This window comes from Spinacia oleracea, chromosome 3 (genome assembly GCF_020520425.1).
Source record: "Spinacia oleracea cultivar Varoflay chromosome 3, BTI_SOV_V1, whole genome shotgun sequence".
Classification (NCBI taxonomy): domain Eukaryota; kingdom Viridiplantae; phylum Streptophyta; class Magnoliopsida; order Caryophyllales; family Amaranthaceae; genus Spinacia; species Spinacia oleracea.
In genome coordinates, this window is record NC_079489.1 from 64,028,141 (window position 1) to 64,052,618 (window position 24,478).

General features: G+C 40.8%; 1 non-coding gene and 1 pseudogene across 1 annotated transcript; one reads left to right on the forward strand and one right to left on the reverse strand.

The window, feature by feature from the left end:
* The first annotated feature begins 1,401 nt into the window (after positions 1 to 1,401).
* LOC130469731 (uncharacterized) lies at positions 1,402 to 10,876 on the forward strand (annotated as a pseudogene).
* Positions 9,096 to 9,202, reverse strand: LOC130471020 (small nucleolar RNA R71). The gene has a single exon (XR_008931718.1). It is a non-coding gene; the product is annotated as a small nucleolar RNA R71 (small nucleolar RNA).
* Positions 10,877 to 24,478: the final 13,602 nt, after the last annotated feature.

The following is a 24,478-nucleotide window of genomic DNA, read 5'->3' on the forward strand; positions in this document are numbered from 1 at the left end:
AGGTTTAAAAAAATAGAGTAATCGGACCGTGATTGCAAGATTTTATTTTATTTTAGTGGATTTAGTTTTAGTACTTATGTTTTCTTTTTACTATTCAGACAATTGTAAAAGATATTATGCTTATGAATTTAAGGTATTTGAAATGTGTACATTTTTGAACTTATTTGTTATGAAATTTCTTATTATACGTAGTTCTTATTTATTACATGAATATGGATAACTAAAATCCATTTGCGAACGTAGCTTTGGACCAATTGAAAGTGTTTCCATAAGCCCAAATAAAAGCGTTATCATAAACTCAAATGAAAATGTTGCCATAATTAATAAATAAAAAACAAAAGGTTGTCATACACTCAATAGAAAGTGTTGCTATAAATACAATTCGATGTGTTACCATAAGTATAAGAAAGTGTTGCCTTAATTTTAAACTTCTACCAAAACCAAACTAATAAGTGTTGCCTTAAGTTAGCGAAAACTGTTGCCTTAAATGCGTAAATGTTGGCTTAAGTTGTTGAATAATTGTTGCCATATGTTAAAAGTGTTGCCTATAAAAAGTGTTGCCTTAGTTATTTATGGCAACGGTTTATCACAAGTGTTGCCTAAATCCGAGAAACTGTTGCCATAGACTTATAGCAACGCCCCCTATTGGTAACGGTTTTTAAACCGTTGCTATAGGCCTATTACAACGGTTAATTGGTCTATGGTAACGGTTTATTGCCGTTGTTATAATCCTGTTTTGTAGTAGTGTTCAAACCAGGCTACCAGAAAGGAAGGAACTTTCCAAGGAAAACTGTCAGTTCCAAGACTGAGCAAGGCTGTTTCAAATGTGGAGAAACTGATCATCAAATTCGTGAATGCCCTATGTGGGAAAATGACAAAGCCAAAGGTAAAGGAAAGGAACAAGTCAATGAACGCTACAACAGGTCAACCTTCAACAAGCCAAACTTCAAAAAGGCTATGATAGCTGCATGGGGCGAAGCAACAGACTCAGAAGAGGATGAGGAACAACCAAACGAAGAAACGACAAATCTTTGTCTTATGGCAAGAACAGATGGAACTGGCCTAGTTCCACCAGAAGAAGTAAGTCCCTCCACTCTTCAATGTCTTTCAAAGTCAAAGCTGATTGAACTATTGCTAGAAACTCTAGATGATTATAAAAAGCTAAGTATACTAAAAGCTCAAAGTAATAGAGCACTGGAACTCAGTAAAGACCATATAAATTATCTAAATAATGTTAGATCAGATGTTCAGGGTAGGTTCTTTGAATTGCTAGATAGGAATACCTCCATTAACGAATCGTTCGAGAAAGCTAGAAATGAAAACATCCTTCTACAAGTGGAACTCAGTCAATACAAGATGTTTAATCTAAGTCTAGACCCTACAAAGTCCCTGGAAATTAACATGGGTATTTTCAATGTCGACCTAGAAAGATTAAACAAAGATCTGATTACCACAAAGGAACAGAAAGAGAAACTAGAAAGGGAACTAGCCATGGCCAGAGCCCAGAAACAACCACCAAAAGTTCCTCCCAAGTGGATTGAAAATGCTCAATCTAAGAGAACAGAAGGTTTAGGCTTTAATCATAAAACTAGTCATAAGAAAAAGTATGTGGATCTTCTAAGTGTGAAAGTCTGTTTCTCATGTGGAAGTGGAAGTCATGTAAGTACTGAATATGCCAAGATGAAGGAACAGGATCAAAGAAACATAAATTATGTAAAGCAAAAATGGGTTAAGAAGTCAGATATTGTAGTTGAAAAGGAACTCGAGGAAACCCGAGTTCCTGTAACTAACCTTTGATCTCTTTACAGGTTCTAGTGAAGGGGAACAGCTCGTGGTATCTCGATAGTGGGTGTTCCAAACACATGACAGGAGACAAATCTAAATTCCTCTCACTAGAAGCCTACAATGGAGGAACTGTGACCTTTGGAGACAACATGAAAGGAGAAATTGTTGGAATTGGAAAAGTTGGAAGGTCAAGTTCCCATGCCATTGAAAATGTATTTTTAGTCGAGGGCTTAATGCACATTCTACTAAGTATTTCCCAATTTTGTGACAAAGGAAACTCTGTAAGTTTCACCTCTGAAAACTGTCAAATTATTAACAATAACACTGGGAAGGTTATTTTGGAAGGAACTCGTAAAGGGAACACATATTCTGTGGATCTCAATACAGTTCCAAGGAACAACTTAACCTGCCTCAGTGCCATTGAAGAAGATCCCCTACTATGGCACAGGATGTTTGGACATGCTAGTTTCTCATTGCTCGACAAACTAAGATCAAAGGAACTGGTTCGAGGACTCCCCTCAATCAAGTTCCTAAATGATAAAGTTTGTGATGCATGTGCAAAAGGCAAGCATGTCCGAAGTTCCTTTAAGCCTAAGAAATTGGTAAGCACAACAAAACCTTTGGAACTCATCCATATGGACTTGTGAGGACCAATGCGAATCCAAAGTAGAAGTGGGAAAAAATATGTTCTAGTTATTGTTGATGATTATTCTCGCTTTACTTGGGTCATATTTCTAACAAGCAAAGATGAAACGTTTGATGAGTTTGTTGCATTTTCAAAGTAAATCCAGAAAACTGCAGGTCATCAACTGATCCATATAAGATCTGATCATGGAACATAATTTGAAAATTACAAATTCGATGAATACTACAAGGAACAAGGTATGGACCACAATTTTTCAGCTCCCAGAACTCCACAACAAAATGGAGTTGTTGAGAGGAAAAATAGAACCTTAGGGGACATGGAAAGAACCATGTTAATAGCCAGTTCCTTGCCTAGGAACTTCTGGGCTGAAGCAGTCAATACAGCTTGTTATATTATAAATAGAGTTATGATTCGAACAATCTTAAACAAAACCCCCTATGAACTGTTAAAAGGTATAAAACCCAACATCTCTTACTTTAGAGCTTTTGGTAGTAAATGTTTTGTCCACAACAATGGCAAAAGGAACTTGGGGAAGTTTGATGAAAGAAGTGATGAGGCAGTGTTCCTAGGATATGCTCTAAATAGCAAAGCTTACAGAGTCTATAACAAAAGATCTATGTGCGTTGAGGAAAGTGTACATATAATATTTGATGAATCTAACAAATCTGATATAGTACAGGAACAAGAACATTTCGAGATTGGTTTATCTCGTGCTGCAGACAATGATGAGGAGTTCCAACCAAGCAGACACACAGCCAAAGGAACAACTCAACAAAATCAAGAAGTTCCTGTAAAAGAGGAACACGAAGAGATCTAAGAAGATCCAGAAACAACTCCAGAACCTGAGGAACCTCACAATGACCAACAAGGAACTCAAGTCACAGAAGGAACTGACGAAAATGCCTCAACACCAGCAGCTCAGTTTCAACCTAGACCTTGGAAACATCAAAAGTCTCATCCAATGGAACTCATTATGAGTGACATTAGAAAAGGAACTCAGACAAGGTCGCAGCTAAGGAACTTCTGTGCATTCCACGCGTTCCTCTCCATATTTGAGCCAAGAAACCACATTGAGGCTCTGGAGGATGCTGACTGGATCATAGCCATGCAAGAAGAATTAAATGAATTCAAAAGAAACAAAGTGTGGCACTTGGAACCCAAACCAAAGCTCCAGAAAGTGATAGGGCTGAAATGGGTGTTCCGGAACAAGAAAGATGAACATGCAACGATCATAAGGAACAAGGCAAGGTTAGTGGTCAAAGGTTATAACCAACAGGAAGGTATTGACTTCGAAGAAACATTTTCACCTGTTGCTAGATTAGAAGCCATTAGAATTTTAATAGCTTTTGCTGCCTTTATGGGTTTTAAAATTTATCAAATGGATGTTAAATGTGCTTTTCTAAATGGTTTCTTAGAAGAAGATGTCTATGTGGAACAACCTCCTGGATTTGAAAATCCCGAATTTCCAAATCATATTTACAAATTAGATAAGGCTCTCTATGGACTAAAACAAGCCCCTAGATCTTGGTATGAGAGATTATCAAAGTTCCTCCTACAAAATGATTTTAAAAGAGGTAGAATAGAAAAAACTTTATTTCTAAAATCTAGAGGAACCGACTTGTTAGTAGTTCAAATCTATGTTGATGATATATTATTTGGAGCAACTAACGAGAAATTGTGCAAGGATTTTGCAAACTTGATGAGCAGTGAATTTGAAATGAGCATGATGGGGGAACTCAACTTTTTCCTTGGTTTACAAATCAAGCAAAATGAGGAAGGAATCATGATCCACCAACAAAAGTATGTGATGGAACTCCTAAAGAAACATGAGCTAGAATCAGCCAAAGTAAATCACACTCCCATGGGAACAGCTACCAGACTAGACACTGATCCAAATGGGAAAAGTGTAAATCAAACAAAGTATAGAGGTATGATTGGATCACTATTATACTTAACAGCTAGTAGACCTGACATTTCTTTCAGTGTAGGACTATGTGCTAGGTTTTAATCCAATCCAAAGTGTGAGGGGGTCGAAAAAGCACGAGGCTAATGCGTGACCTTGTCCCTCGTGGGTGTGACGTTTCTTTTTGTCAAATCAAGTGTAATTGGATTTCCTGTGAGTTTACACCCAATTGACTAGTAATATAGGAGTCGCCATTCAGTTTTTAACGACAATGAGAAAAACTGACAAAACCCGGTTATCGTGACATAAAGGGAGTGCAATTATGTTTGACCACGACGGCCGTAGGTTCCCTTGTGATCCCTGGTGTGGGGATCTCTCAACATACACCCGCAAGGTAGAGATTGAGGGTTCGGGGGACTGTAACTGCCGAGAGGAGTACTCGCTCTTCGATAACTCCAGAGGCAGAATATCCTTACTAGCTCAGCATAAATAATTGAAGGGACATGCGTTAACTATTATACTAATCTGAGTTGATTTTAACAATATGCAACATATAGTACTAGATCGATCGCGATTATCTGATTTAGATTGTTTTAAGGGACCTAGCATGATAATCCAATTTCCCAACATATTATCTTTATTAGGCGTGATAGAACAATCAGATTTAATTAGTTTAACAGTTTATAAAAGGGCGAGGAAAGCAATTAAACCATGGAAAAGGGACACATTACGACGCACCCTTGAGAGGTGCGTCACGGTTCTCAGAAAACTAACCACTTTGACTTTGCTATTTCTCCTTTTATTTAACGAATCTCAAATTATGGGACAGGATACGTTCTGTTCGGTGTTTGGATCGATTGCGAAAGAACGCGTGATCAGTTTTGCAGCGTGAGGCTTAGGCTTAGGGGTTTAGAGTCAATACTCAGAATAATCATTGTGTGTTGTTGTTCTTTTCACGTCGAACTTAGGGCCCTATTTATAGAAAAGAGGTCGTGGAAAGATAGAATTGTAGAACTCTAATCCACGAGGAATTAGGAAAGAACACGTCCCAGGTATTTTCAGCGCCCAGGGCTGGGCGTCAAAGATTTCGGCGCCCAGCTCTGGGCGTTGGAAATAGGATCCAGGCAATTTCAGCGCCCAAGGCTAGGCGTTGAAATTGATGTTTGGGCCGTTTCTTTGTCAGATTCGGACTCTTAGAATCCGGAGTGTATGAGACTTTAATCGAGTCTTTTAGTACGTATTAATTTTATGATGGAATGCATCTGGGCCCGTTACGAACTCTAGGCTCGTTAGGATTTTAATTAATACGTAACTCTTATTTTCGAATCGTATTAGGAATAGGATTCTCACGCAATTTCTATCTCATTTAGGATTTATGTTGGAGTGCAACACCTAATTCTGACAGGTTTCTATCTTTTATGACTTGCCACTTTTAACAACTACCCATTACGGCAGTTACTATTTTTAGCAGGTTTCCATAAATAGCAGGTTTCTATAAATAGCAGGTTTCGGGTGAAACGAAAAGGGGAATTGAGATTCGTTATTTTATAGGAGATGCGTTGTCAAGTGGAGATTTATGTTCTCATCATCGAACCTTCCCTTTCGGGAATGGGGATAAAAGTAGGTGTCTACACAAAGGAGTCTCACTTAACTGATGTAAAAAGAATACTAAGATATCTCAAAGGAACTGATGACCTATGCCTATTCTATCCAAGAAGTGGATCATTCGAGTTGAAAGGATATGCTGATGCTGATTATGCAGGTGACTTGGTGAATAAAAAAAGCACATAAGGTATGGTACAATTCCTAGGTCCATGCATGGTTTCTTGGGGTTCCAAGAAACAAAACACTGTTGCTCTATCCACAGCTAAAGTTGAGTATGTAGCTGCTGCAGCTTGTTGCTCACAAATTCTATGGATAAAACAACAGTTAAGAGATTTTGGTATTATCTATGATTGTGTTCATATCTATTGTGATAACACTAGTGCTATTTGTATTTCAAAAGATCCGGTTCATCATTCCCGGGTCAAACACATCCACATTAGACACCATTTCCTTAAAGATAATGTTGAGAAAGGTTTAATTAAATTAGATTTTTGCCAAACTGATCACCAAATTGCTGACATTTTGACTAAGCCTTTAAACAGGGAGAAACATGAGAAAATGAGAATGGAACTCGGAATGATCAAGCTAAGGTAATTGCTAAATTGAAGTTCCTCTAAGGCAAAGGCAAAAACTATGGTACATATAGACTATTACAAACACAAAATCTTGTGTGCAAACATAGTTGAAGCTTACCATCGTGGCAACAAACTCACACTCCAAATGTGCAAGGTAAGCAGTTCCTTTCAAACTAGTTAATTCAAAGATACAAAATTAAGCAAGTCAATACCAAGTCAAACAAAGTTTTTCTTTTTTTTTTTCTTTTTTAACAAACTTTTAAAATTCAAAAACGAATACCCACATTCAAAGAATGTTTGGAACGGTTCCATTGGCAATAAATAGGAGAAACTCTTCACTTTTGGATTCAACCCATACAACCCCCTTTCTCCCTCTCACACACGCTTTCTCCACTGACACCACCTCTCCCTCCACCTATAAAACGCTTCACCATGGTTCTCATAAGCAACAACACCGATCTCAGTTCCCTCAAACGAAAAAGAAATCCATCTTCTTCAGTTCCCATGGATACCTCACCCATGTAATCACCAATTCCCCTTCGATCTCACAACTCAATACTCGCAATTACTCAGGGGGAACCAATCGACACCGACATTGAAATGAAATCCCCAATTTCAAACCCTAGATCCTCCACAAGAAAATCCAAAAAGCGTCGAGTAGACACTTCTGGGGAACAAATTGAGGAAACAGAGGAATTACAGGAGAGTGCTCAAACTCAGGGGGAAGGAAAGGGGTCCAAGAAACTCTCTGCAAAGGAGAACAATCTGGTCGAAGGGTTTGCAATCAACTCAACATGGTGTGAAGCTACGAAGTTCAATGAGTTGATGGAGATCCTCGAGCACCAAAAATGGGTAAGCCTGTTAAGTACCTATGCCAAATCGCCTCTAATTCCTGAAGCTATGAAAGAATTTTGCAAAAACTTTTCTTGTGTTGATAATGTATGTTCAAGCAAAGTGAATGGAACTCGCATCGAATTTGATGCCTCTTATCTGGAAAAGCTGTTTGGTACGCCCAATAGGGGTTTTGATATGTGGTTGAAAGGTCAAATTACAGTGTCAATTGACAATGTAGATGAGAATGATATTGTAGGATACATCGGAGGAGATTCCAAAGTTTCCACCTCCACAACACACAACTGTTTCTCTCCTCTTCAAAAATTATTATTTAATATTGTGTGGAGAGGTGTAGTTCCTCGAACTCAGAAAAGAAACATAGCTAGTCTGTTTGATGCATGTCTCATGTATTGCCTCGAAAGAAAAATTCCCATAAACTTTCCAACAATCATGATCAAACATCTTTCCACCTGTATCCCCAAATACAAAATCCCATACTCTTCCCTTCTCACTGAAATCTTCAAAAGTTTCTCAGTTGACCTTAGTCCCTACTATGTCATCCCTATAAAATCAACCCAAATCCTACAACTTGAAATGCTCAATCTGTTAAACCTTAAGGTGGTTCAGGGCAAAGTCATTAGGGCTGGAAAAGAGGAGAAACAAGATGAAAAAGATCAAGAGGGAACTGTAGTAAAAGAAGAAGAGGAGGAGGAACTCGATCACTTGGAGGTGACTTTGTCTCGAGTTCCTAAAGGGAAAAGAAAGAGTGTAGGATCCCAAGGGAAAAGGAAAAGCATGAGAGTAGCTATGCAAGAAAATAAGAAGAGAGGTCCAGTGTTTATGGAAATAAATGAGGAAGGAGAGGTTAAGGAGATGCCTACTGAAGAGGATGTTGTTCCTATCAAGCAGGAGGAACTGCCTGAAGTTGATGTGCCTGAAGTAGAAAGAACGCCTGTTTCCCTGTGGATACGATCCCTGCTTCCCTTGCTATATTTTTAGTTGGTGAACGTTAGGTTTATCTTTGATAGGAGTGCGATTTAGCCTGTCATATTTTGGCGCCGTTGCCGGGGAAACGGTTTTATTTTCTGTTATTAATTGTTTTTCTAGATTATTGTTTGTTACTTCTCAAGGGACTCCCGTTCCTTGAGACCGGATCTCACGACTGTTTTCTAGTTTTTGCTTGTTTATGCCCAGGACTGTCCATACCAGCTTTCTGACTTCGTTCGATCCTGAACTTGAACGGACCTTTCGTAGACGGCGTAGATTCGTTGAACAGTTGAGAGACTATTCTGACTCTGAATCCGACTATCTGATTAGCAATGTATTCCATACAGATTCAGAGATGGGTGACCAAGCACCACCACCGCCACCCCCACTTGTGCCAAGGCTTACAGACTACTCTAAACCAAGTCTGTCTATGCTTCCTAAGGCAATCATGCCTTCCATTGCGGTCGAGAATTATAAGATTGAACCCCAGCTGATAAACATGATCGAGAGACACCAATTCGGTGGGGAAAAGGGTGAAGATCCTAATCTCCATATTCAGTCTTTCATTCAGTATTGTGCCACCATTAAGCAGAAGAATTGAACACCAGAGCAGACTATGGAGATACTCTTTCCATTTTCATTGAGTGGGAAGGCAAAGCTATGGATTAATAGTCTCAACCGCGCAGCTATGAAAATCATCGATTGGAATTCTTTGGCCCTTGCGTTCTATGTTAAATATTTCCCACCTGAGAAGACAGCTCGTCTAAGGGGACAGATATTAGGTATCTCCCAACAAGCAGATGAGAGTTTGTTCGAAGTTTGGGAAAGATTCAAGGACTTGCAAAGAGAGTGCCCACACCATGGTCTGGAGGACTGGTTCCTGGTTCAGCAGTTCTATAATGGTCTGGGTAATGAGTCTAGGTGTCTTTTGGATTCAGCTGCCAATGGGAGATTTATGCAACTGGAGGTGCCCAGAGCTTTAGAGGTGATTGAGGAGATAGCCATCCATAGTGTCCAATATGGGAATCCTAGAGGTTTTGCCGATCGTGGTGTTAAGCATGAGATGAATTCTATTGAACAGCTTACTGCTCAGCTAACTGCCCTACATCACAAGCTGGATAACATGCAAAACGCATCTTCCCAAGTCACCCAACAAGCTAGTGTCGCCGCAATGAGTGCTCAGTTGGCCAATGTCTGTAATAGTTGTGGGATGCAAGGTCACTATGCACCGGAATGTAGGAGCTCTATTGAACAATGCAATGCATTCTAGGCCTACAAGCAGAACAATCCGTACTCCAACTCATACAATGAGGGGTATAAAAACAACCCCCTATTATCATATAGGAGTACTAATGTTCAGAACCCCCACCAGATTCAACACCCACCACCACCACAACAACCTTACCAACCACCACCACAGCAGCCCTACCAACCGCGAAGTAACTACAACCCGCAGCCTAGTGGACCACCTGGCTTTCCTCCACAGCCTCAACCCACACAGCCTGATCCCATGCTTGTTGAGATGCGGAATATGATGTTAGAATTGCAAAAGTCTCTGAGCGAAAAGGATGCCAAAATCGATGCCCTCACTGCTCGTAACAAGATCATGGATAAACAGTTGACACAAATGGCTACTACTCTTGCAGAGAGACCCAAGGGTCAACTCCCTTCACAGCCTGTGACCAGAGAGTCTGTAAATGCTGTCACTTTGCGGAGTGGATATGAGTATGATGGGCCGCCTATGACTATAGAGGAAGAGGTTGAAGTATCTGTCAGTGGTGCTGTGCCAAGAGAAAGTGAGAAGGTGGTCAAGGAGAAGGAAGCTGACACAAGGGTTGAGAAGAAAGTTGAGATACAAGTTCCACCTATCAAACTTCCCTTCCCTCATCGTCAGCTAAAGAACAAGCTAGACAAGCAATTTGGTAAGTTCTTAGAAGTGGTAAAGAATTTGCAGGTAACGGTCCCTTTCACTGAATTAATTACTCAAGTACCTGCATATGCTAAATACATGAAAGACATCTTGACTAGGAAGAGAGCATTTAGTGAGGTGGAGACTGTTGCATTTACTGAAGAGTGCAATGCCTTACTACAAAATAAGTCTCCACCCAAGTTGAAGGACCCCGGGAGTTTCTCTATCCCGTGTAATATTGGCAACCTTTTTATTGACAAAGCCTTATGTGATTTAGGTGCCAGTGTTAGTGTCATGCCCCTGTCTGTATGTACTAAGTTGAACATGGGTGATTTAAAAGTTACCAACATAACTCTGCAAATGGCTAATAGATCTGTAAAATACCCCTAGGTGTTTTAGAAGATGTGCCTGTTAGAGTAGGTAAATTTTTTATTCCTGTTGATTTTGTTGTGTTGGACATGGAAGAGGACAGGCAGATTCCTATTATTTTAGGTCGGCCTTTCCTACACACTGCGGGGGCAATCATAGATGTCAAGAATGGCAAGTTGACCTTAAATGTGGGGGATGATAAGGTTACTTTCAATTTAACCCATGTTGCTAAGAGCCCTATGGTAGAGGAGTCATGTTTTTGAGTCAATGTTTCTAATGATTATTTTAATACTGAATTGACTCATACTAACTCTAATAACTCCTCGGAAAAAGCACATGTTTCAAATTGTTTTGCAGGTGGAGGTGATCGGAGTATGAACTCTTCGGCATGGGTTCGAAAGAAGGCACGGGTTGATGATGCCGCGACCCAAAAGGCCGAAAGTTCTGTAAATGGTGGACATCGTATTCATGATCGGGGTCGTGGTCTGTCACTTCCCGCACCACATAGCTCATCCAAGGCAATCGATGTGACACCAGATGGCACCATCTTTGGTGCCCCCATTCGATGAGCTGTCGTGGCTCTCATCCCTTTTCTGTCGATTGTCTGCGCATAAACGGAAATTGTGTAATGAGGACATTGCATCAATCTAATAGGGGATGAGTATTTCATTATCCATTTATTGCTTTCCGTAGTATACTTTTTGATTTCATTTTGTGTGTTTTAGTATACCTTTTGATCAAGTGTGTGATTCAGTGTAGCCTTTGGTATTGGAGAGGCGAGATGAGGGTATTTTACGGTCTTGGTGTTTAATGTTATGCAGGTCTAAGGCTCAAAGTTCGAAAAAAGTTGAATCAAAGCAAACCGGAGCAGCCTGCATTTCGCCCGACCCGGATCGGGCGAGGAGCGCCCGATCGGGCGCGTGTCGAACCAAAGGAAAGTTTGGCAAATCGCCCGACCGGGCGACGGAGGCCCGATCGACACAAATGGCAAGTGGAATGTCCGATCGGGCAAAATTCCGCCCGATCGGGCGGTTGATGATGACGTCGTGGAATAGTCAAGGAAGGGTTCTGGGCTGAAAAAAAAGTCAACAAAAAGGGCATTGCATTTTGCCCGATCCGGATCGGGCGAGGAGCGCCCGATCGAGCGCGCACAGATTCAACGAAAAGGTTTGAAATTCGCCCGATCGGGCGATCTGCTGCCCAATCGGGCGATCTGCTGCCCGATCGGGCGATCTGCGAATCAGCGACAAATAAGCCACGGGTTGCTCACTTTTCATGATACCCCTTGAGCCAATGAGGACATTGTCTGATTTAGCTTGGGGGGGTGTTTCACTCACTTGTACATATTAGGTATGTTTTTCCTTTTATTTTTGCATTTACTTATTTTTGTGTGTTTATTTTGGTGTGTTAAATGTTTTCTAGAGTAGTTTATTGCTTTGAAAAAAAAAAATTACAAAAATACGTTCCGATAAATACAAAATCATGCTTCCCTGTGCCCCTTGATTGGAAATTGTTTTGATTCTTGGAATTTGATGATGGGCAATGTAGATGTGTTAGCCATGATTTGATATTCGACTACTTTGATGCCTTAACATGAGTCAACTCTGACTAACTGTTTGTGGACTTGGTGCTTGACTAGTTGACTTGGTTAGGATGTGTGATAGCTTCCTGGTGTGTCATTGATTTTGAGTATTGATTTACAACTATTAGTAGTGTTTTATGACTCATATACATGCACATTGTGGAGGACGAAGGCATTTTTCTGTTTAGGTAGCCTTCAGATGAATCTAGATACATTTGTTCCCTCCTTTTCTACCCATGTTGTTGCTTGTGCCCCTTTATTCGGTGACTAGCCACATTACAAGCCTGTAAAACCCCATTGGTTACTAGTCCCAAGCCTAGCTTGGGGGAGCTAATAGTAGTGAGGTGAGGGAGTTGTAATGTGCTACATTTTGAGCACAAAGTGGGTATTGAAAAAGGAGTTCGTCTTATCATGTTTGTTGTTGAAAATGAGTTGAAAATGAAAAGAGATGAAAGAACAAAACAAATGTGAAGGTTTCTAAAAAGAAAGAAAAAAAAGAGAGATTGAAAAGGAAAAGAAAGAGAAAAATTTATTACTCTCATAAAAAAGTTCAAAGTATTGTTTCAATCAAGTTTTGCAAATTCATATCCTTATGAGTGATTGGTTACAATTGTGGAAAAAAGGCAAGAAAGTATGGTGTTGGCTATTTTTTGTTTTGTCATGTGTTGAGTGGGAGAGTTATGGTCATTAAATCGGTTGATCATGGTTGTTTTTAGGATTTATGCTCCCCAAAGCCAAGGCTTTAAAGCTCATATTATACCCAAACTTACCGCACCCTTACCTAAGCCTAACATTACAAGCTTTGAAGACCTTCCGACCTTTGTGCATAGAGTCGTACTTATGTGAAAATAGTTGTTTATCAATGCAAGTTATGACATGACACATTTTGAGTCGACTACTAGGTTGAGTGTATGTTTTTTCTAGACACACGAGTGTTATGAGTTTGGGAGGGCATTGTTCACTTATATGTTGGGAGGAGAGCGAACGGGTACATCTTTTATCCGCCACATAAATGAGTGATGAGTGTGTGAGCACTAGTCTTGAATTCCATTGTGCACTTGTGGTTTGCTTTGCATGACGATTGTTAGGGAGGATTTGTGGTTGGGTGGATTTGATTGGTTGACATTGATGCATGCTCGTTGGATTTTGCCTTGAATTATGTTTTTCATTTTGAAATATGTTGGAGGTGAAGTTGGTCTTGTATTCATCGATGATTTTCTTGCTTAGGGACAAGCAAGGATCTAGCTTGGGGGAGTTTGATATGTGTGTTTTATATAGAGTTTTTACCCCCGTCCCTTAGTACTTTTTGATCTCAAATGAGCTCTTCGAAGCGATTTTTAGTACTAATATGCTCCTTGTAGTGTGTTTGTAGTTTCAGGTTCATCATTGTAGGAATTAGCATATTTTTGTGCATTTCCTACTCATTTGAATCAATACAAGAAATTATGTACTTTCGAGAGCACAAACATTAAGTTTGAAGAGTTTTGAAGCAAAGCGAATAACGAAGGAAGTACAAAAATGACTATAGTCCACTATTTTAAGCATAACTCAAGTTCTACAACTCCAAATGATGTAATTTCAATTGGGTTAGATTCTAGACTTCAATAGCTTTCCAACAAGTGGTCATTCGCCTAATTCCGACTAATAACGAAGGAGATATGACGTTTTGAAGATAGAGGATCGTGCAGTTTCAACACGCGCCCGATCGGGCGGGCTTCGCCCGATCCGGATCGGGCGGTCATTCTGGGCGTTGTTCTGGGCATTTCGCAACCGCCCGATCGGGCCGACTATCGAGCACATTGCCCGATCGGGCGAAGCGTCGCCCGATCGGGCGACGCCAACCTCCAGCATATTTTGCGAGTTTTTATTTCCGATTTTGGGCTCTATTTTGGGCAAACTATAAATACTAGCCCCTTATATTTTTAGTGACACCTTTTATTTTTTAGTTTTGAACCTTAGTTTATTTCCTTAGCTTATTATTCTCTCAAATTCGTTCCAATACTTAGTTTTATTTTCAATCAAAAATTCAAGCTTTCATTATTCATTGTTCTTCAATTAGGTATTGCTTCTTGTTCTAATTTAGTTTATTGCTTTAATCATGTTTTCTATTATATTAATTGCTTTGTTATTTATTATCATGAGTGAGTAGTTTAATTTCTAGGGTTTAGGGGATCCATGAATGCATGATTGGGATTATATGTGGACATGATATTTGATTGATTGATTAATTTCTATAGCTTATTATTATTGCTCGTCAATTCTGTTCGGCCGGACTATTTTGATTTGAGTTTGATTAACCTTAGATTATGCGCCGAGAGGTATAAATCTGATATTTTTGGTCTGTGGCTATTAGATAGGAATTATTTCTAGTACGTAGCGAGAGCCCGCTAGTTGTTCTATCCTAAGGAATTCATAAGATTCGAGAGATGCATGTTTTCCTAGTTATGATTGTTAGTTGATTGTTATTGTCCGTTGTCCAATCCCGGTCTGCATTTATGGTGAACCGCTGCCCTAGATTCCTTTAATATTGTTATTTTCCGATTTGATTACTTGTTTTAGTTTAATACACAAACCATTCCAACTCTCGTTACCAGTAGTCTAGATTAGTAATTTAATAGTAGAAAGAACGCCTATTTCCCTGTGGATACGATCCCTGCTTCCCTTGCTATATTTTTAGTTGGTGAACGTTAGGTTTATCTTTGATAGGAGTGCGATTTAGCCTGTCAAGTGGTCGTAGAAACTGCTGGTTCTGGTTCCCCATCCCAAGCTTAATCACCCTCTCCTATGTTTCAATTACTTTTTCCATGGAACAATTTCTTTTTCTTTTTCTTTTTTATTTTGGTCTGTATAAATTTTAAACTAGGGTATTTGTTCCATCTTATCTCGAATTGCTTGGTTAGTATCTTTGTGTTTTCTAGTCTTGATCATTGCTGCTTGCCTTCTAATTTATTGTGTGAGTTGGTCTAACACTTTGAGGCTAGCTTAACTTGCCAAACGTTGATCGTGGGGCACTGTGTTTGGAATGGCTATATTTCGTGCTATGCTTTTTGTTAATGTCAACAGGGGGAAGTCAAAGGTGCAAACTTCCAAAGGAAGAATCAATCCAGTTCCTGAATCACCTTCTTATGTACCCTCTGTAAGTTTTTTTTTGTTTTTATGTTTTTTTTAAGTCTGTATCAGTTCCTGCTTGTGTTTACTCTCTTTGTAAAAAGTTTGCAAGTGTTGCCATCACCAAAAAGGGGGAATATTGTTGTTCCTAGGTTTTGGTTGATGACACACATATTGCAAACTTCCTGATTGTGGTTGCTAATGACTTTAGACAGGTAAGTTCCTAAGTTCCTAAGTTCCTATTAGGATAGGAACTTGAATCAGACGTTGAAGTTCCTGATATGCACTTGGAACAGCTACTGGAGTTCCTGAGCCGGAAGCAGTATTAGTTTTAGTTTTGAAGTCACAAGAGGAGCAACACATTTTACATATCAAGAGTTCTTCATACCCACAAGAACAGTTACAGACTCATAGCCACGAGTTCCTAAGTTAGCATGAGAGGAACTCATCAATGTTCCAGAGCAGGAACAAGTGAAGCTTCAGAGCCGAATGCCTCACAAAAGGAAGAAATAAAAGTATAGGTAGTTTACTATACTTATAATTTTATGTAAAGTATTAATTATGCTTTTGATATATATAAGGAACTGAAGGAACGTAGGAGTGTTTTAGTGTACTTATCAATTATCTGTCTACTGAGTTTTAACGAAATTATTTAATTAAATAAATAATTCTTTGCTTTTAATAAAAATCAGATTTTCCTTTAGATTTTGTTTTCTAAATAAAAACAGTTTTGATACTCCTAAAATCTCTCCAAATATTCTGTAAAAGCTGCGAACTGATTTTTGGCAAAAACTAAGTATTTGATTTGGTCTAAACCATGTTTGTTGAGTGAGGATATTGAGGGAGAAGTGGTCTTCCCTTGATCCTCAAGTTAAGGGACGTGGAAACCTGTGAGGGGGTCGAAAAAGGGCGAGGCTAATGCGTGACCTCGTCCCTCGTGGGTGTGACGATTCTTTTTATTCAATCAAGTGTAATTGGATTTCCTGTGAGTTTACACCCAATTGACTAGTAATATAGGAGTCGCCATTCAGTTTTTAACGATAATGAGAAAAACTGACAAAACCCGGTTATCGTGACATAAAGGGAGTGCAATTATGTTTGACCACGACGGCCGTAGGTTCCCTTGTGATCCCTGGTGTGGGGATCTCTCAATATACACCCGCAAGGTAGAGATTGAGGGTTCGGGGGACTGTAACTACCGAGAGGATTACTTCGCTTGTCGATAACTCCAGAGGCAGGATATCCTTACTAGCTCAGCATAAATAATTGAAGGGACATGCGTTAACTATTAAACTAATCTGAGTTGATTTTAGCAATATGCAACATATAATGCTAATTCGATCGTGATCATCTGATTTAAATAGCATTAAGGGACCTAGCATGATAATCCGATTTCCCAAAAATATCATATTTGTTAGGCGTGATAGAACAATCAGATTAGGTTAGTTTAACAGTTCATAAAAAGGGCGAGGAAAGCAGTTAAATCATCGAAAAGGAACACATTACGACGCACCCTTGAGAGGTGCGTCACGGTTCTCAGAAAACTAACCACTTTGACTTTTCTATTTCTCCTTTTTATTTAACGAATCTCAATTATGAGACAGGATACGTTCTGTTCGATTTATGGATTGATTGCGACAGAACGCGTGAACAATTTCGCAGCGAGAGGCTTAGGCTAAGGGTTGGAGTCAATACTCAGAATATAATTATGTGTTGTTGTGTGTTCTTTCACGTCGAATTTAGGGGCCTATTTATAGGGAAGAGTTCATGGAAAGATAGAATTGCAGAGTTCTAATCCACAAAGAATTAGGAAAAAACACGTACCCAGGTATTTTCAGCGCCCAGGCCTGGGCGCCGAAGATTTCGGCGCCCAGAGCCAGGCGTTGAAAATAGGGTCTGGGCTGTTTTCTTTAGTCAGATTCGGATTCCTGAAATCCGTAGAGTTTGAGATTAATTCGAGTCTTTTAGCGCGTATCAATTTTATGACGGAATGCGTCTGGGCCCGTTACGAACTCTAGGCTCGTTAGGATTTTAATTAATACGTAACTCTTATTTCTGAATCATATTAGGAATAGGAATCTCGCAGTTTTCTATCTCATTTAGGATTTATGTTGGAATGCAACACCTAATTCTGACAGGTTTCTATCTTTTATGATTTGCCACTTTTAGAAGCTACCTTTTACGGCAGTTACTATTTTTAGCAGGTTTCCATAAATAGCAGGTTTCGGGTGAAATGAAAAGGGGAATTGAGATTCGTTTATTTTATAGGAGATGCGTTGTCAAGTGGAGATTTACGTTTTCATCATCGAACCTTTCCCTTGCGGGAACGGGGACAAAAGTAGGTGTCTACAGTTAGCCCCCACTTTGACTGAGTCTTGGAGTAAGACGATGGTCAAAGTATTAGACGGAGTGCGTCACACAAGCCATGGTGTATGTGACCTGTTTTGCGAGGGTCTCACGTGCCCCCGAGTGATAACATTTGACTTAAGGGTCATCACTTGAAGTGTCGACATATCCCTCACGTGTCATTGGGATTTGTCAACTGATAGTATAGAAACTTCCTCACATTGTCATTGGAAGGATCTAAAGGTGCGTAGAAACTCCCTCACTTTGTCATTGGGAGTAGCTACACAGTTTTTCGAAATCAAAGCTATAAAGTGTAATTGGGCCTGGCCAAGCCCAATCACGAGGTAAAAACGTTTTTTTTTTTAAAAGATTCTCATTTTCAGGGCTAGCTAAACGAGAAAACCCCCTTGTTTTTATAGGACGTAAAACGAAGGAAAATCCAGCACCCTTGTTTTTATAGGACGTAAAACGAAGGAAAATCCAGCAAAAGTTATCGCTGCAGCGACTAAGGACCTGCGCGGTTAGTGACGCAGACCCCGCCCGCTGAAGGTGGGCGAGCCTGTTCGTTGAGGGTGGACGCCCCGTCCGATAGAAGTGGACGAATCTGTTTTGATGTTTTGAAAAAAAGGACCTACGCGGCTTGTGACGTAGACCCCGCCGGCTGAAGATGGCGAACCTTGTCCGCTAAGGGTGGACCCCCGTCTGATAGAAGTGGACGAATCTATTTTGAAATTTATTTTGCTTTTTTGAAAATAAGGACCTACGTGGTTTGCGCCGTAGACCCCGCCGGCTGAAGATGGCGAGCCTATTTTAAATTTGAAGACTTTATTTTTTTGTCGAAAACTGAGGACCTGCGCGGCTAGTGACGCAGACCCCGCCCGCTGAGGGTGGGCGAACCCTATATTCGTTTTCTTTTCGATTTGGGAACTCGCGCGGTTTGTGACGCGATTCTTGCCTGACTGAAGATGGGCAAGTTCCTATTTCTTTGGTTCTTTGTGATTTCTTTTGAGAATTTCTTTTTATTCCTTCTTGCAAGAGCGAATTCTTTCGAGGGGTGCTCGAATTTAGTTGTAACCTGAACGTGGGTGACAACGTGTTCAGACGGATCTTTGTCTTGCGACCGTCCGCTTTCGTGATTTTGAGCTAGTCTTTACGGCTCGACTTGGTATTTGATCAGAGGACCGTGCACAAGTATCAGTGATGTCCTTTCGATGAGGTCGAACCTATTGTTGTTCTTTTTTTTTTTTGAGATATCCAAACATGATATGGTGTTTGGCGCAGTCCGGGAATGTGATTTTGATCGCACGCTCCTCGTTGGAGTCTATTTTTCGCGAGCCCCCAAGCACTGGGGCTCGTCGGTTGTTTTTCGGGGGTCATGCTCGTATGTGCGAGCGACCTTCTATAGTAGTGTGCTACTTTAGCGAAGCCGTGGAGTGCGACTTTAGTTTTCAGGCGACATCCGGTTTTAGCTTGGCCCGGATTAACCCTTTGACAGACAAACATTTTTTATTTGGAAAACCAATGACTTGACGACACATATTTTTGGTGTTTCGAAGAATGACCATGATATTTAACTTGTTTTTTTTGAAAGTGTACATAAGCATTTTCTGAGACGAGTCTAAGTTTCGACCAAGTTTTAATGTTATTATTTTTTCTTGCTTATTTGGGAGCTAAAGGTGCTTTGGGCTTGATCCTACTTGCAATAGGGCCTCGTGTTTTAGCAACACGGTCTTAAGTCCTTTCCTGTTCCGTGTTTTGTGAAATCTGGGCCTTGGGCTGCATTTTCAGCGCCCAAGTTCAGGCGTTAAACATTTCGGCGCCTAGGCATGGGCGCTGAAAGTCCTTTCCTGGTGATATTTGATTTTCGGATTTCCTAACACGTTTCCGAATGGGATCAGGATGTCATTGGGTGCGTTCAGCTATATATAGGGGCTAGATACGTCCTTATTTTCCACCACTCTCAAATTCTTTCTCTTCTTTTGCTGTGCTCTAATTATTCACTGCTTTTGCCATGTCGATCCCTACTTTCTCACTCCAACGGACTGTTAGGCGTTGGCTACGGGCCCTTACTCCCACAGAAAAAGCTTTGTTAAAAGAATACCACTTAGAGGCACTTTTAGGCTTACAATAAATTAATATTGATTATAACTTTCTGCATGCTGCCCTAAGCTTTTGGGACTCCGATCATCATGTTTTTTCCTTTCGGGGCAATGAAATATGTCCTTTGCCCGATGAATTTGCTGCGATCCTTGGTTATCCTACTAATGCTACTCCTATTACCCCTGGCACCGTTGAAGAGGGTAAAACAACCATAAGGGCTTTCCTAGGGCTAGATGATAACATGTTTGCTGAAATTGTTGTAGACGATAAGGTTAACTTGGCAAAACTTGTAAAACATCATTTTAGGCCTAGTAAGAATATGACCGAACAGAAATTGAATATTCGAGCCCTTGTATTTTGCTTGTTGAATCATTATTTGCTGTCGAATAACAATGGTGAGTTCGGTGACATAAGGTTGATCCCTTTGATTAGCCAGATGGAAAGTTGCTATTCTATTATGCCGTTGGTTGTTGCCGAGACTTTGCTGAGTGCGGATGAGCTGAAGAAGGATGCCAAATCTGAACATTTTAAGGGAAGCCCCCTATTACTGCAGGTAATCGATTTTTTTCCTTGCGCACATGTATGTTTTTTTTGCATATATTTCTTTTTGCCTGGGGCTGAGTTTCAGCGCCCAGGGCTGAGCGTTGGAATTTTCGGCGCCTGGTCCTGGGCGTTGAAACTGCGCCCCAGGAACCGTTTTTTCTTTCTTTTCATTCTTTTGATTCGATCGTACCTGTTTTTGCAGATTTGGCTTGCGGAACGGCTTAGACTTTTGGAAGCTCCTGCCGATCCTAAACATTATCGCCCTATAGCTTTGGGTAACCGAAAATACTTGCACCAAGGCCAGGACGAGGCCGAATGGACCTCCTTTTTTACTTATGGCATTTGTTCTATTAAGTGGGTGGTACCATGGTGGGGTTTGACTACTATGACAGGGGGGGTCTGATGTATCGGTTTATGTTTCTTTGTTGGGGCTATCTCGTCCCATTTATATTTTCCCTTACCGAGTCATGCGTCAATATGGTTTAAGGCAGACTATCCCCTTTTCTGATACGGTACCACCTAAGGTAGCGGCCTTTTCACAAACACGGGTCTTAGCGTGGGCTAAGTATTATGATGGTCTCCCGCGTTGGGCCGTAGCTACAAATGGCTTTGTGGGTCTTTCTGAAAACTACAAGTTGTGGATGAGCTCCGATGACAAAGATGTGAGGACCGAGGCTCGTAATGGGGAGCCGGCTGAGCTTTTGATACCTCGTATTCGTGTTAAGTATGAGGGTCCTGATTCTGCCAGACCTCGTACCTATAGTGTTAAGACTGTGAAAGCTCGTCCTGATCGAAAGCGAAAGGAAGTTCCTCCCCGTTCCAGTTTAAGGCCTAAAAAGATGCCTAACATGAAGGGGCCTGCTGTTGTTAAAAGAAATGCAAGCTCTCGCGGAGATCGTCGCCGGAACAATGTATGGGTTAGGAAGGCTCAGCCGCCTGTAGAAACAGCGGCTAGTCTAGTTGATGATAATAATCCTTCTCCCATCATTGCCTGTGCCCTCGAGGCTGAGCGGGCTATAACTGAGAACGTTTCTGAAGCTTTGGCATCTTTGGAAGTTAGTGTCCAGGAGCCGGTTCTTATGGAGATTGACATTGGAGCAGCGCAGAGGACTGTGGGAGTGGACCCTGCGAATATTGCCCTCTACAAGACTTTATTTGATGATCCAGAAGAACTAGAGTAGTGTAGTTCTTGCTAGGGTGTAGGTGCCCTCTATTTATTTCAGTCGTGTTTGTTTTTATTTTTAGCACTCTGTTTTCCTTCTTATTATATTTTAATAAAGGCGTATTTTTAGTTTTCATTTATTTTTGTTTCTCCTTTTTTTTTATGTATTTTATATGTCTAACACTTTTTTTGCAAAGAATATATTATTTTTTTATTTGGACCGAATCCTTGGTAAGGATTGCCTACGTATCTTGTCAGAATCAGGTCGCGCGTAGTTCTAGCTTTAGAATAAGTTCTAGTATGCCGGATTTCGGTAGATATGTCCTGAAGTGGAAACATATTACTTAGTTGGTCAAATGAGTGAAGTATTTATCATTATTTTCATCTGCCGTTTTTTTGCCATAGGTTGCGTAAAATTCGACTAATTTGTATAGCTATATTCTTGGTAAACCTATTTGGATACGTACTGTACCCCCCAAGTGTTCGTTATATTTCCGTTGTGTGCGAATAAAATGACGAGCACTTTCAAAGAAAACTTTTGGCAGGCAGAGAGTTTCAACGCCCAGGCTGGGGCGTCAGAAATTTCGGCGCCCTGCCCTGGGCGCTGAAAACGACTTGGGCGGTCAATTTTTGACGCTTTGCTTCACATGTTCTTGCGTTTATTTCTATTCTTTTTTTTTGTGCCTTGATATTTTGCTTCGTATTTAAAGTTAATTTTGAGGCTATTTTTGGAGGCTTTTTTGACTGTTAGCGTGAAATGCACTTTTGTCTGGATTAATTTTTTCTATTGGTGTCTTGAAACAGTTTTGAAAATGGAGTTAGGGTGCGGAAGTTATGAAGATCTTTGTGTAGGCTTTGGAGGTGGGTTGTTAGTAAAGGGTATGATGGAATCTATGTTTTATGAATCTTTTTTTTTTTGGTAACATTTGCATTGTTTTAAATTTTTGATTTCCTTTGATTTTGGGTTGCATGGATTGGCTCTTATGATGACACTGGTTGGCTTTTTAGGTTTTGGGGATATGAATGGAATAGTGTGGTTTATTTTGTGGGTTTCAGGAATTGGTTCCCATGGCACTATTTCAAAACCGAGTGGGCTTTGTTTGTTGGGCCTAGAGTGGGCCGCCTCTTTTATTTTTGTATTTTGCAAGTACATTTGGTGTTTATTTAGTGTTAGAATAAAATTTTTAGGAGAAATATTACGCCTTTATTGATTCGGAAAGTAAGGAAAACACACTGAAATAAAACTGACCTATATTCTAAGCGGCCTTAAGACCATCTAAAGTCTCTATTATTTTTTTTTTCTATCAATCTAAAGAACTACTAGGCGCTTTTTACTAATGGTGCTCTATGTGGCTCAAGCCTGGGGTTTAGTCTCATAAAACTTCGGTCCTTCACCGGTACTCATCTTGAATTCCATTCCTTTTGCGTTGACCCACTGATATGTCTTCACCCATCCGTTCTCGACCTCTTCTAGTGTTGATGCAGGAGAGATTAACCGGGTTGGATCGAAACCTTCATCTTGTAAAGCTAGGGTAGTCATCACAGTCTCGTCCTCCATAGGCCTCGATTCGTTAAACAATGTCCATAGAGCCTGGTTGTCCAATATTTCAGCTGTTTTAGTCTTGGTGAGGTGGGGTGCCTCATCCAAGGTGTGGCAGTCATGGAAAATTTCAAATCCGGGTTTTAGCAAGCCATCCTAAACGAAGGGTTCAGGGAAATCACAGCATAGGTGTTCTTCTCCTTCCCGAATGAACATCCCGTTAAGGGTCCTTTGATATGGGGGAAGGAGGGTGGTTTGTTTGGTTTTGTTAAGGCGTAGCCTAGATAGGCGGTCAGCAATATCTTCCTCCGTTGGTTCATAACCTAAGCCAAAGGGAGTAGATTTGTCGGGAAAAGGATGGAATGTGCATTCCTTCTTCCTTATGCCCAATGGGGTTCCTGGAAAATAGCCTTGAGCTAACAGCATTCTAGGGATGACTCGGGATGCATGCGGGTCTAGGAATGCTGGATCATAATCTTCGATGAACTGGATTGTTTCTTCCATTTGAAACCCATAAAGGTCGTCTGCAGTTTCGGCCGTTCCCACCATAGTACAACTGACGTCGAGAGGAGGGGCGCGAATTTCTAGTATTACCCCGTTATGGTTAAGTTTAACCATTTGGTGCAAGGTAGAAGCCACACCTCCTAAGTCATGGAGCCAAGGTCGCCCCAAGAGGAGGTTGAAAGTGGGCTTGATGTCGATTATTTGAAACTCCGTGGTGCGTGCCACAGGCCCGGTTTGTATGGTAAGGTTGATTTTCCCCAATACAGGCCTTCGGGAGTTATCATAAGCTCGTACCCCTTGCGTGGAGGTTTGGAAGTCATCGCTTCTTAGCCCCAAGCAATGGGCGGTTTGCAATGGGCAGACATTAACCGCCGAACCATTATCTACGAGCGTTAGGGGGATGTTTTGTCCTTTGCATCCAACCACTAGGTAAAGGGCTTTATTGTGAGCACCCCCCTCTTTGGGTAAGTCTTTATCAGTGAAAACTATGGCCTTTTCTCTGGCATCTCTCGTGACATGGCTAACCAATGAGTCAGGTGTGATATCTGTAGGTACTGAGATGAGGTCAAGTGAGCGAATAAGCTTTTCGCGATGTTCCTTTGAAGTACACATAAGATCCCAGATGGTAATCTCAGCCTTGGTTCTTTATAGTTGTTTCAGGAGAGGATTTTCAATGACTTCCGCGACGGTGGCGTGCCGTCCATTCTCATGAGTTTGCCTAACCGGGACGTCGTCCATAGGAGGTGGGTGAATATCCGATTGGTATATTCTTCCGGATCGGGTGAGGTTGTCGACCTCGGGCTCCTGAGGGGTGGTGTCAATGAGAGCATACCCGGGCCAAGTTTCAGTGAAGAAGTCCTGGCCCGAGACTTGAGATAGGTAAATATCTTCAGCATCATCGTTCCACACACCGCACACTTCCCTCTCGATTCGATCCATAGGGACCACAGCGAGTGGTGCACCTTGAGGTGTAATATACA